Source organism: Notechis scutatus, chromosome 3 (assembly GCF_049901735.1).
Source record: "Notechis scutatus isolate UNSWTSFEM ecotype Mainland chromosome 3, rNotScu1.2, whole genome shotgun sequence".
Lineage (NCBI taxonomy): Eukaryota > Metazoa > Chordata > Lepidosauria > Squamata > Elapidae > Notechis > Notechis scutatus.
Genome location: NC_142011.1, coordinates 66,699,446 through 66,712,855, shown reverse-complemented (window position 1 = coordinate 66,712,855; position 13,410 = coordinate 66,699,446). Strand labels below are relative to the sequence as shown.

The 13,410-nt window shown below is 39.7% G+C and overlaps 1 protein-coding gene across 8 annotated transcripts in view; it reads left to right on the top strand.

Moving 5' to 3' along the window:
• DAB1 (DAB adaptor protein 1) overlaps positions 1-13,410 on the top strand; it is a 754,595-nt gene that overhangs the window by 206,609 nt on the left and 534,576 nt on the right. For all 8 annotated transcript variants that reach the window (XR_015748591.1, XM_087960346.1, XM_087960344.1 and 5 more), the window contains exon 2: positions 4,796-4,955. The gene's annotated coding sequence lies outside the window, so the exon portion shown is untranslated. The remainder of the gene's footprint in view (positions 1-4,795; positions 4,956-13,410) is intronic.

Here is a 13,410-nt window from a genome sequence, read left to right as displayed (position 1 = left end):
TGTTTTAGGGAGAGAGGGCTTGATGGTTCAGCGGTTAAAGATGCTGAGCTTGTCAGCTAGAGAGCCCAGATTTCAACACCACACAATGGATGGAGCTCCCATTCTTGCCTCAATTCCTTCCCACCTAATAGTTCGAAAGCATACAAATGCAAGTAGATAAATAGGTACCACTTCAGTGGGAAGATAAAAGTATCATGTGTATATGCAGCCATGCTGGCCACAGGACCACAAAAATGTCTTCAGGCAACACTGGTTCCCTCAGCCAAAAAATGGAGATGAGCACCGTGTTGTCAGATAGGGACAGAGAAACCTTAACCTTTATTTTAGGGAGAGTGAAGCAAAAACATCTAGTGTTGGACAGATCTGGGGAAAACATATCATTTTTCAGAAATTAAAATTGTTGTCTTCTTTGACATCATGAGTAATCTTATTATACTGACTAGTAGGATTGCTCAAACTTTCAGATTTAGCTCTGAAAAGCTGCTTTGGCTCATGCAAGAATCCAAAGGGAGCATTAATAGAAGTATCATTAAAATAGCTGCATCTGATTCCAATTATAGTTCTTCCAGTCCTGGAAACAGATACCTCTTTTTTTAATGAGTTGCTGACAGATGCTTCATTTGCATCCCTCCACACTTTTTGAAACCAAATCTGAAGCATTTCACAGTGGTAGTGAACAGCAATTGAACATACACAGAAAAGCACAAACTTTTGCAGGAATAAGTAGGGCATCGCTTCTACAGATCATTTAATTAAATATGATCTTCCAAAGCAAGAATGGTCAGAGGAAGAAAGTTATTGAAATATAAAATTATAGTGCAATTCCATTTTTTAAAAACTTGAATTACTAGGAAAATTAAATTATACATGTGTTTTATACATATTATACATATTCATACATCTATTTTAAGAAAGTTGTTTTAGGGAAAAAATGTAGATGCATTATTTATTTCAAAGGCTAAGGATATTCTGCATGATTGCTTCTACTGAGGGATAGAATCTGAAAATACCAATACAATCATATCTGTATCTCATTAGAAAATAGGCTTCATGAATTGAGAGTAACTTGCCATCAATGTTCCAACTTTGTTTGTCAAGCCAGTTGAGAAGGTCACAAATTGTGACCATAGGACCCCATAATGTTGGAACCATGCCAGTTGCCAAACACTCAAATTTTGATCAAGTGACCATGGAATGCTGGCAGTCATTATAAATGTGAGAACCGATCATAAGTCATTTTTTTCCAGTGCTGTTATAACTTTGAATGGTCACCAAATAAATGGTTGTAAGTCAAGGACTGCCTCTATATGCATTAATACAGGTGTAAACCTACTATCATCAACAACATTGGTTCTCAACCATTGGTCCATGGACACAGGGGGCGCATGAGGTTATTATGGGGGGGGGGCACACAAAGACTTGAAGAAATGTTATGATTTAAATTTTGAGTTGAGTTTTGGGGGGGTCCATGGCCATGGTCCCTGGCCACAAAAGGTAATTAAAGGGGGCCTGTGATGAAGAAAAGCTTGTGAACCACTGGTCTCCAACATTTTGAGATTATGCTACTGTAATTTGACTAGCTGCAAAGGGTCCAAATTTTTCCAGAACTGATTCTTGTTTTGTTGTTTTTTAAAACAATATCTACTCTTAAAGTAACCTCCGCCCCACCCCCACTTCACCTTGTGTCCCAAGCATGGCATTTCTTAGACTAGTTTTGGTTAAGGAAAGCTATTTGCCAGTTAAAGTCTTGCATTGTTTTTCAACTTCATACTAATCAGAGGTGGTATTCAGCAGGTTCTGACCAGTTTTGGAGAACCAGTAGCGGAAATTTTGAGTACTTCAGAGAACCGGTGGTAATCTTCCCCCAGGAATGGAGATTTTACAGTATCCTTCCCCTGGAGTGGGGTGAGAATGGAGATTTTACAGTATCCTTTCCCTGCCATGCCCACCAAGCCACACCCACCAAGCCACACCATGCCCACCAAGCCACGCCCACAGAACCGGTAGTAAAAATTTTTGAATCCCACCACTGATACTAATGTATTACTTGAAGTGGGGATAGCCGCTACTGTTACGTTCGGCTGAGCTGAGTAGGAACTGAAGTCCATTCCCATTGGCTGAGCAGTCTGACAGTGAGCCATATAAAAGCGAGCTGTCAGACCACGTCGGTTGATTGCTCGTGCTTGCCAGCCAACTCGCAACAGTAACGGCTATTGCGGTTACAGTTATTCTTATAGTTACTTCTTACAGTTAATAGTTACTAGTTAATAAATGTTGATTTAGCCAAATTGTGGACATCGTTTGTGCCTCACAAAACTGGTGACGAGGATGGGATCGGCGCAGTGAAGGCACACAGAAATCTCAAGGAGTCGGAGCACGCAGTAAAGTTATTTCAGCCAGCTGATGAGATGTCCTCCGCTCCAGCATTCCCGTGTTTCCACCCTACAACGGAAACATAGTATTCCTACATTAACCGTTTTGAGTGTTTTTCAGATGCTGCGGATTTGGCGGATATATCAAATCGCAGAAAAAAAGCTTATTTCCTAAGCTTCTGTGGAGCAGCTGTCTTCGACACTGCTACCGCTTTATTGGCACCGCAATCAGTTAAAGAGGTTTCCTGGGAAGCCCTACAGGAAATCCTGAGTAACCATTATGTCCCCAAACCATCGCGAATCGCTAGGTGGCACGCTTATTGGCGACGGGCACAAGCTGAGGGAGAGACCATCAGCATGTATATGGCTGCTCTCCGAACAGCTGCATTGCAATGTGGGTTTAAAGAGCTGGATGACATGCTGCTTGATCAACTAGTATGTGGAGTGAGAGACCTCAGACTCCAAAGACGTCTGTTAGCAAAAGGTGGCCTCACTTTAAAAATGGCAATTGAAGAGGCTCAAGCTGCTGACATGTCCAATCTCTCTTCAGCTGAGATCCAAGGCACAATTAGCAATCCAGGGGCTAAACCAAATGCTACTCTTCATTTTGAAGAGTTTGCCCCTGATGAATTATTAGATTATGACGAAGATGTTAATCGCCTCTCCAGTCGCCAACAACTGCAACAACAAAAAGGCTGGAACCCAAGGAGCAAACCACAACAGCTCCCTACAACACAGGTTGTTTGTTTAAGTTGCGGGGGTAATCATTTAAGACCTGACTGCCGGTTTAGAAACGCTATTTGTTTAAATTGCCAGCGAAAGGGCCATATAGCCGGAGTCTGCAAATCTGGAAAGAGAACACCACAATTGCAGCCTCACCCGCCAAACAGATTCCAAAAACAAAGGGATGAATGTTTTACTGTGACTAGAGCATCTTCCACTGACTGTCTCAACAATATTCCACAACAGCTGAACATTAATAAACTTCATGTAACCATCTCATTAGAAGGTCAAGACTGTCCAATGGAGATTGACACCGCTTCATCTCTATCCATACTGTCCTGGGCACCCTAAAGAGATTGATTCTGACCATTTCAAAGAAACAGCTTCAACCTTGCAATACAGGGACAGAAAGCACCTAGGACATGCGGACGCATTGAGCCATTGCCCTTTGCCAGACAAAATTATAGACCCTGCCCCGTCCTCATCTATACTACTAATTGACGATCATCAATTACCTATTATGGCCGCAGATGTCGTAAAAGCCTCCTCTAATGATATTATTCTCTTATAGGTATTAGACTGTGTGATAAGGGGGTGGCCGGAGCAGGCTGTAGATGCCCCATTTATGCCATTCAGAGCAAAGCAGCATGAATTATCCACCCCAGGGCTGCCTACTGTGTGGAGGTAGAGTAATAATTCCCAATATCCTCAGACCTAAGATTTTAAACAGCTTGCATGAGGTCCATCCAGGAATAGCCCGTATGAAGGCTTTAGCTCAGAGCTATGTTTTGTGGCCTGGCATAGACTCTGATATTACCACAAGAGTTAGGGCATGTCATACATGCCAAATGTCTAGAGCGGCACCTCCAGCAGCTACTTCCGGGGAATGAGAGTCTGCTAAGTCGCCATGGGTCAGGGTCCATATTGACCTGGCTGGGCCATTTCAAGGTTGCACCTTTCTTATCATTGTGGACTCATATTCGAAGTGGGTAGAGTTGGTCCTCATGAAGTCTACCACATCAGAGATGATCATCAAGGCATTAGATCGCCTTTTTGCAACCCATGGTTTTCCCGACATCCTAGTGTCAGATAATGGCCCACAGTTTACCACAGCAAACTTTGAGTTATTCTTGGTACGCCGGGGCATAAGGCACGCCCTTGTCGCTCCTTACCACCCAGCATCTAATGGTCAAGAAGAGAGGGCTGTGAGGGCCGCCAAGGAAGTGCTAGGATGATTAGAGGGTGAGGACTGGCATTCTAAGTTGGCAAAGTACCTGCTAATGCAACACGTTACTCCCAGCACAGTGACCAATCATTCCCCAGTGGAGTTATTAATGCGCCAAAAGTTAAGGAACCATATGGACAGACTCCACCCCAGTTATGCCTCAAATGTTCCCTTATTCTTATGGTTACTTGTTACAGTTAATAGTTACTAGTTAATAAATGTTGATTTAGCCAAATCGTGGACATCGTTTGTGCCTCACAAAAGCTACAAAGTCACACAACCCCAGGATTTATTTATTTATCTAATTTATTTAGCACCCAACTCACAGGCAAGTCAATTACATACGTCGTCTCTTTCTGAAAATGGATATTAAATATATGTGTATATATGAAATAATCCTTCTTTCATCTACTAGGTTTCCAGCCAGAAAAGAGAAACATCAATTTTTTGCTTACTTTTCTTCTTTTTATTACAGACTATGAAGACCTCTGCGAAGACATTTTGGATGCACATGTCATAGGATATTGATCGTCATTTTATAATTGATGTTATAACTGGGCCATATTTCTAGAATTTGGAAGGGCTTTCAACATTTGATGACCTCAACGGCACCAACTCACATGGAATTGTAGCAGGTAAGCTACATCATGATATTGTGATAGTTTGGTATTTATTGCCTTATTCTTCATTGTATTATAATTATTGGGGTGTTTAATTTTAGAGCGAAAGTTGCCATTTGGGATTGCAGTGCAATGTCATTAAAGAATTAACAAGCTACTAACTGTCCATTTTGTGAATATTATTTTACCTTCGGAGAGCTATGGTTTTCCCAGTCTCTTATGTTGTCAGTGGGGCATGGTGGAAGAAAAGAAATATATTTGCATTGTTTAATCATACTGATTGATTGTCTCCCTGTTTTTCTATGGGACATTTGCAGTTCATTGAGCACCGTACAACCAAGTTACTCAATTCTAGTCATGCAAATGGAAGAAATTAGTATTTGAATTGCCTTAAATCATATAATAGATTTATCTTGCTGAACATTATTTAGACTGGCTAATGTTTGTCTGTGGTTTCCGAGCTGGAAAATAAACATTGAGAGACCTATGTAGGAAAACCTTTTAGTCTGGTGATTGGTTTAGCCAGTTGGTCTAATGGTTAAAGCATCAGCCTAGAAAGTGAGAGACTAGGAGATTCAAGCAATGAAAGCTGGCTGGATGACTTTGGGCCAGTCACTCTCTCTCATCCCAACTGACCTCACAAGTTTGCCACCTAGTTATTTGTAAAAATAATAAAGGTGAGATACAAATAAATAACTAAATAAAATTAAAATGCAGCTGCTAATAGTCAATTTCTCCAACTACCATGTTGTGAATGAATGTATCCTTTATAGGAATAGAAATAGAGTTTGCTCATAAACTTAACATTTATAAGCATTCTGGTATTGTAAATAAGATAATGTAATATTCTTATAAAAGTATGGAGACAGTTGCTGAAGTTATTGCCTATTTTGTAAGTAAAACACAAATTTCATTTTGCAATCCCATTTGGACAGTTTGAAAATGAATCTCTCCACTGGCAAAACAGTTTTCACTTATTTCATTCATGTAAATAGTCGGAAGACTAATGTTCCTGGATATATGTTTGTGTGTGGGGTGTGTGTGTGTAAATTTGGTTTTAGTTCATAAAACCACATACTGCAAGTGGATTTAAAATGCATCTGAAAAAAGTGGAATGCAGAAAAAAGGGCTACGTACAACAACATTCAACTTTTTAGTGATATTTGTTGGTATTCATATTGTGATGACCCAGGGTGGGATACAAAACAAACACAGTCACAGAAAACAGGTGAAGCCCCTTTTATTCCTTCACTTTGCTTCCAAGCTCCGAATATCTTTAACAGAAGACACACACACACAAAAAAAAACTCCCACACAGTTACATGAGGAAGGAAAAAAGCAACACAAACCAGGCAAGATAAGGGCTGGAGGATGTCCACAGATAACACACACTGGGAAGGACGCCAAACTCCAAGAGGAACTATAAACTAGAGATATTTACACGCTTTGTTTCCAGCGTTTGCCAGTACGCAAGTCCAAACTCTTATTCAGTTGTCACGCCTGCAGCCCATGAAGAGGATCAAGGCCCTCTCCTCCCGAGTAGACCACGTCTCTCCCTTATCCTCTCCTCCCTGTGTGCCCTAGGATGGATAGGGGATGGGCCTGGGTCCTCCTCTGATTGCTCAGCCAGCCTCTGCCCTTCCTCAGCCTCCTCTACAACCTGTCGGCTATTCCTCCTCTCCCTCTGAGTCAGTCTCCACCAGGGGCATGACACATATCGTGCACAGGGTAAAAACTAAGATGTTCCACTATAGCATATGAGAATGACGACAGGCTAGTAATTAGAAAGCAGGATCTTCTGGTCTGACATGCAAGATATTTGTCCCGACCTTTGAATGACCTCTGAAATCTTAAATGTGTGTATTTATAAGCTTATAGTTACACTATGGATTTTGTGTTTGTGGTTTTTAGAATAATTTGCTGCCTTGGAATGGCAAAGTAAGTGGATGCAGAAAAAGAGTACATCTAAACTTCCAGTATAGGTAGTCCTCAACTTACAACTATTTGTTTAGTGACTGTTCAAAGTTACAACAGTGTTGAAAAAAGTTACTTAGGACACTTTTTTCACAGTTATGACCATTGAAGCATCCCTGTGGTCACATGATCAAAATTTGGACGCTTAGCAACTGACATGTATTTATGACAGTTTCGGTGTCCCACGGTCATGTGATCACCTATGTTTTACCTTCTGACAAAATCCATGGGGAAACCAGATTCACTTAACAACTTTACTAACTGAGCAACGGCACTGATTCACTTCACAACCGTGGCAAGACAGGTCGTCAAATGGGGCAAAAACTCACTTAACAACTGTCTTGCCTAGCAATGGAAATTTGGGGCTCAGTTGTGGTCGTACGTCAAGGGCTATCTGTATGTCAAATTAATTTGAATATGATTACTAAATAGAAATAAATGCTAAGGATTTTTTTTTTCCCTTGGAAGAGTTAGGTTTGATGGTTAATGGACAAAAGGATGACAAACTGAAGAAGGAAAGACTAGCTTTGTATGATACGGAAATGTATGAAGAAAAAAATGAGATTGGTTTTTCAACAAAAACTGATGCATTTCTAATGCAATATAGTGCGTTACTTTCTGCTCATTTGTGGCCCACAAATCGTAGGGCAAAACTGTAAAGCAAATTCCAATTTGTCTCTCCACTTGTTATTTATAATAGTATTCCTAAAACTGCACTCCAACAATTAGAGGAGTTTTTCCCTGATTCAAAAGTACAATTGTCAAACCTGAGAACCAGGCGACTGGACCAGGAGGCCCAGGTTATGTCCTCATTCAGACACAGAGCTCCCTGGATTTCTTTCTCTTTCAGCCTAAATTACCTCACGAGGTTGTTACAGAATGCAGGGCAATGGAGAAAGGAGCGTTGTGTACTCCACCTTTAACTTTCAGAATAAAGGCAAAAAGAAAAGAAAAACCAAAAGGCAGAAGGAAGGTTACATAATCAGAAGGAAACTTACTGAATGAGCCTTTCAATCCACCAACCTCATGTCTCTACATCTCCTCCCATCATCTAGCTACAAGTGGATTCTTTGAGACAAGGAGAAACCTGCCAAACCATGGAATGTGATAACCAAAATATTACAGAACAGAGTAAGACATGGACTTCAACAACCTCTAGATGCACATCCACATTTAAGTTGTATGTCTGCATACGTGTGTCCATGAAAGTTTGTCTAGTTTAGTTGTCCACTCATGTTTGGAAGTAAAACAAAATAGAAAACAAACCTGAAAAGACATAATGACTACAGTACTTCTTTGTTCTCAGAATGATGTTGTGTGTTGAATTGTTGTAAAGGCTTTTTTATTGTTGTGGTTGTTAATTTCTGTCAGCAGAGCTATAGAAAACCCTTCTGATTACAAGGTTTGGGCTATTCATCTCTATGCATGCCGGTGTTGAATAGGGTGAAGGCCCTGACATTTTAAAAGAGAAATACAATGTTTGGGCCAGCAAGAAACTGCTGAGCTGGCATACAAATAGATCTTTCCTTGTTTGTTTATTTTGCAAAATTTATAGCCTGCCCCAGTCCAAATGGACTGGGGCAACAGGGTCACAAACCACAAATAAACAGTGCCATTCATTGAACTCAACAGTAAACAACAGAAGCATTTTAAAGTAAACTAAGGGTCAAACACCCACTGGAAACAATGTTGCTTAGGTTATGTTGTTTTACTATAGTAAAACAACCATAATCAGTCAAAGAACTACAGAACATGTAAAACATATTAAAAAGGGAAATAGCTACAGTATATTTGCATCAAATTTCCTTCATAGCATGGAGTGTGACCTAACCAAATGTTCTATTCTGCTTAACATCTGAAAAAGCAGTAGTTTGGTGCTATTCTGTAGGAGGAGTGGAAACACTATACATAGGAGGAGGAGGAGGAGGAGGAGGAGGAGGAGGAGGAGGAGGAGGAGGAGGAGGAGGAGGAGGAGGAGGAGGAGGAGGAGGATGTGATGATAATAATGATGATGAAGATACCATCCTAAAATGATAAAACCAGGAAGCTATACATATCCTCTGAATTTATGAAACTTATGTTACCTGTAACTAGCACAACTTCGTATAATGTTAGATCTACTTTTGCAAAAATATCTTTCTGTAAATAGCTCAAGCTTCAGCCTTGCCAAGATATTTTAGCTAATTTCTCAAGCAATTTAGATAAATTAGCTGGCATTGTGTTCCCTCCTTTTCTTGTTCCAGATTTATATTGCACCCTACATTTAAATACCTAAATAATGCAGAGGATGTTGTTGTTGTGTGGGCCAGAGTGGAGGGCAAATGAATATTTTCATCTAAAATGCACCCTATGAAGCATCTACTTTGTAACCAAAATTTGAAATGAAAAAAAAAAAAAAAAAATACGGGGAAGGGAATTTTCTGTAATCAACCATTAGTTTATCTGGATTCCTGCTGCTTGTGCATAAATCACACAGTGACCTGAGCAGCAGTCTGATTGTAGTTAATGCATGCCGTTTAATCTTAACACATTCAGGACACTGTGCAAACCAGGCATGCTATCAAGATGCAGTTTTAATTAATGTTTGCCTTTAAATAATTTATGGGGTGTATATTGGAGGGGGGGAGAATTCCTAAGGTGAAAAAATAATGTAACCAATATAGTAAAGTACTGAGGTGTTGTGGAATTTATTATGTTTGAGTGGCTTTTGCAATCTTTTATAAATAGATACGGAATTTAATAACTGGGGGAAATTGTGCTTCATCTGTTATCACTAATTTTAATAACTCCCATCTTCTCCTAAGTCAGAACATGCTACAGATAGGCTATTTCTATGATCACCAGTTGAAAAATAGAGGAAGATAAATGGTAAAATAGTTTTCATTTTGTGTGATCAAAAGTCATGTTCTAACTAATAATAGATTGGATGAAAAACTTCCTTTCCTTGCTGTGTATTGTGGTCTTCAGTTGACCCTAGCTGACCATAGCTTGATTCAAGCTAGTTTAAGAAATTTGAGAAGACAACTAGGTACAAATGCATGAATGATGTTCTGTTGAAAAGTATCTTTAAAAGATGAAAGTAATTCTCAGAAGTTACCAGACTCATTTTCTTAAAATTTAAGAATGAGAGCAATGGTATCCTCAAATGGAGAAGAAGTTATGTCAGTAGAAAGATGGAGCTACACTCTTGAGAGAATGAGGAATGTTTTTTTCTGTTAACTGGTCTAATATTCCAATATCTTTCCAAATCTTGGTATGAATTATTTCAATTTGATACATTGTGATTTGATACATCGTGGCTGAAAACTCAATGGTTTATTCAAAAGTTATACAGGTAGCTGTCTCCCTGTGTGTGCTCATTCTCTTAATGGGGAATTATCTCAACAGTAGCCCTTGACATATAACTTAGTTTAGTGACCATTTAGTTACAACGGTGCTGGAAAAAGTGATTAATGACTAATTTTTCACACTTACAACCACATCTGCATGGTCACATGATCAAATACAGACACCTGGCAACTGGCATGTATTTATGATGGTTGCAATATCCTGGGCTTATGTGATCACCTTTTGCAACCTTCTGACAAGCAAAGTCAATGGGGAAGCCAGATTTACTTAATAACCATGTTACTAATTGTGAAATTAACAATTGCAGTGATTCACTTAACAATTATGGCAAGAAAGGTCATAAAATGAGGCAAATTCACTTAACTGTTAACTCACTTAGCAACTTAGAAATTTTGGGCTCAATTGTGCTCGTAAGTTGAGAACTATCTAGGTATACTGTGCAAAGATCCCACAGCCCATTAAAAAAAAAGGTAAGGTAGGAAGAATGGTTCACTGATATTTTAAATTTACTTCGGTGTATTGTTTACTCAAGAAACATAAAAAAGAGAGAAGGAAGGCATTTTTTGTTGCTTCACACTTTCCCAAATTCTGAAAATATTTAGGTGTTTTGTTTTTTGTTTTTCTTTGCCTGCTCTAGTAAGCAAATCTGGTAGGATGCATGCTAGAGTCTGCTTTGGAGTCTAAACTGTTCCAAAGATTTGTATTTGTCATTGTGGCTTGTTGAGATTTGCTCTCATATTGCACTGTAGAATGGCTCTCCAAAGACAACGAACTGCAAAGCACAGATGAAATAAAGGATAAATGGGTGATTCCAGAATTTGCTTAAGTTATGGAAAACATTAGGGACTCAAAAGTTAAAAAGCTCAAAGAGACTATTAGGACTAAATGAAGCTTTCCACTATAGCTACAACCATCACCAGCTGGAGAATTGCTAACTGGGACCTCTGTTACAGTTTCACTGTTGCAAGGCTTTACTTAAGATCAAGTTTATATATTTGTAAACAATTTATTTATCTAATGAAGAATTATGCTGGTGTGGTTATAGTCCATCTGAGACATTCACACAGTTATGTACAAATAACTGCATTTGCAGCTCAATGTCAGAAGCATATGGTTCTGAGAAACATGTTTGAGAACTATTGTTCAACTATGGGATTCTCTTTAGAAGGGAATGCAATGGTGAAATTTCATTTTTTGCTGCAGAAATTTGCTGCAGTAATGTCAGTCTTTGTAAGCAGCACTGAAAAAGTTCCTTTCTAGAATTCTAGGTGACTCATTGGCAGTCTTCACTGGTTTAGATAGACTAATGATCTGATTCAGAATAAGATAGATCTTCAAAGTCATCCAAGAATGAATCTGGGCTTCTGTTTGAATTAACAGCTGATCAAGCTTAAGCAAGCATGGCATTCATATAATTTGCAATAATTCATATTTCCATATGCTACAGCTTTTCTGTTTAACCCAATGGACACTCTATTATTTTTCTCAACATGTCTTTGAGAATCATGTCATGTTTTGTTAGTAGCCATTCTTTTCCATACTACTTGGATTTAAATATTTCTGTCTCCACAGCTCATGGTATGTTCTAAGAATATTTTCTAAAAATATTCTTTTCTAAAAGAATGTTTTCTAAAATTTGCAACTTTTGTACAAATGGAGCTGCACACCACATATGTCTGCTTGCCTGCCATCCCTTCCCACTGGTCTGCAAAGCCAGAAAGGTTGGCTATCGCTGTTCTAATAATACACACACACACACACACACACACACACACACACACACACACACAGTGCCCAGTCTATTATGTTCTGGGGAGCATAGAAATTTACGTGAAGCAATTCATATGACAACAGGGCCCAAATGTGTCTTCCTCAGTCTTGGAATGGAGCCAGCTCACCACCACCAAGTTGTTGCAACACAACTCAACGTGGCTAATTTGCCACGGATACAACTTGCTGTGAGCAGCCAGAGAGAGAACTGGGTGGGGTTGGTGAGTGAGGGGGTGGGGAGAGTAGCAGGGCTTCCCATTTTCACATGCACACCCACCCACTACCATTACCCCTTTGCTGAGCTCTGTGCTGTTCAAAGTTCAGGCTTTGGCAGTTTAGCAGTGGTAGCAGTGTTCAGGTAATTCAAGAGCAGTAGTGGTAGACAGGGTGGATGATGGGGAGGCAGCGGAGGCTGGGATCATGCCATTTTTACACTCCCTGCCATTGCCATTGAAGCTTGGTGCAGTGATGGTAACAACAGCAGTGTGTGTGAAAATGGGATGCATCTGGCTACTGCTGCCTCCCCATCTCCCATACCACTCATTGCCACTGCCCTCCAATAGCCCAAACACCACAAACAGTTTTTAGCTACATTGATAGGTACATAAAAAAGAAGTGGAAGATGCCTGCTCCAAGATTGGAACACATGGTCAAGGTCAGTTGGTGTCTTATTGCATGTTTTACACTTACACACACTTACATAATTGCTAGGTGATAACAGCAAATTATTCAGGGCTGAGTAGATAAACAGCAGCTAAACAAAGGAAAATTAACCAAAGACAGAGTCTTGGAAAATAAACAAACCTTGCCTGAATAGTTTTGCTTTCAACAGAAACACACAGAAAAGAAGTCAAAATCTAAGACAATCTTCAGAGAGCCAAGCAGTTTTGTCAGCCAATCCAAAGGTCAGAGTGTTTTACATGAGCAGAATACATAGGAATACCACATCAGACCATTGTTTCCCACAGAGATATATAGGTCAGGACTGCCTCTTAAATCAGGCTGCAGCCAACTATCTTTAATTAAATAGTCTGTTGCCTGGTAAGGAGCCTCATTGAATGTCTTTGTTCTGCTCTTTGCTCTCACCTAGTCCAAGGGCTTGGAAGTTGTACCTCATCATCTGAAAATGCCCCAGCTGTTCTAACAATGGCCGTGTTTGATCAGCCTTAAGTGATTCCTGGCTTGGTGTCTCCTGAGGCAGACATTCCACTGGTTCAATTGGAGCAACTTCTTCTGGGTCGGAGCTGTGGCATGGCAGCCTGACTCAAGATACTACAGATATAAAGCCATCGACAAAAATGCTCAAATAAGCACATAATAGAGTTTAAACAGCAGTAAATGTACTATCACATTACAGGGATGTAAGTATATATTCAAA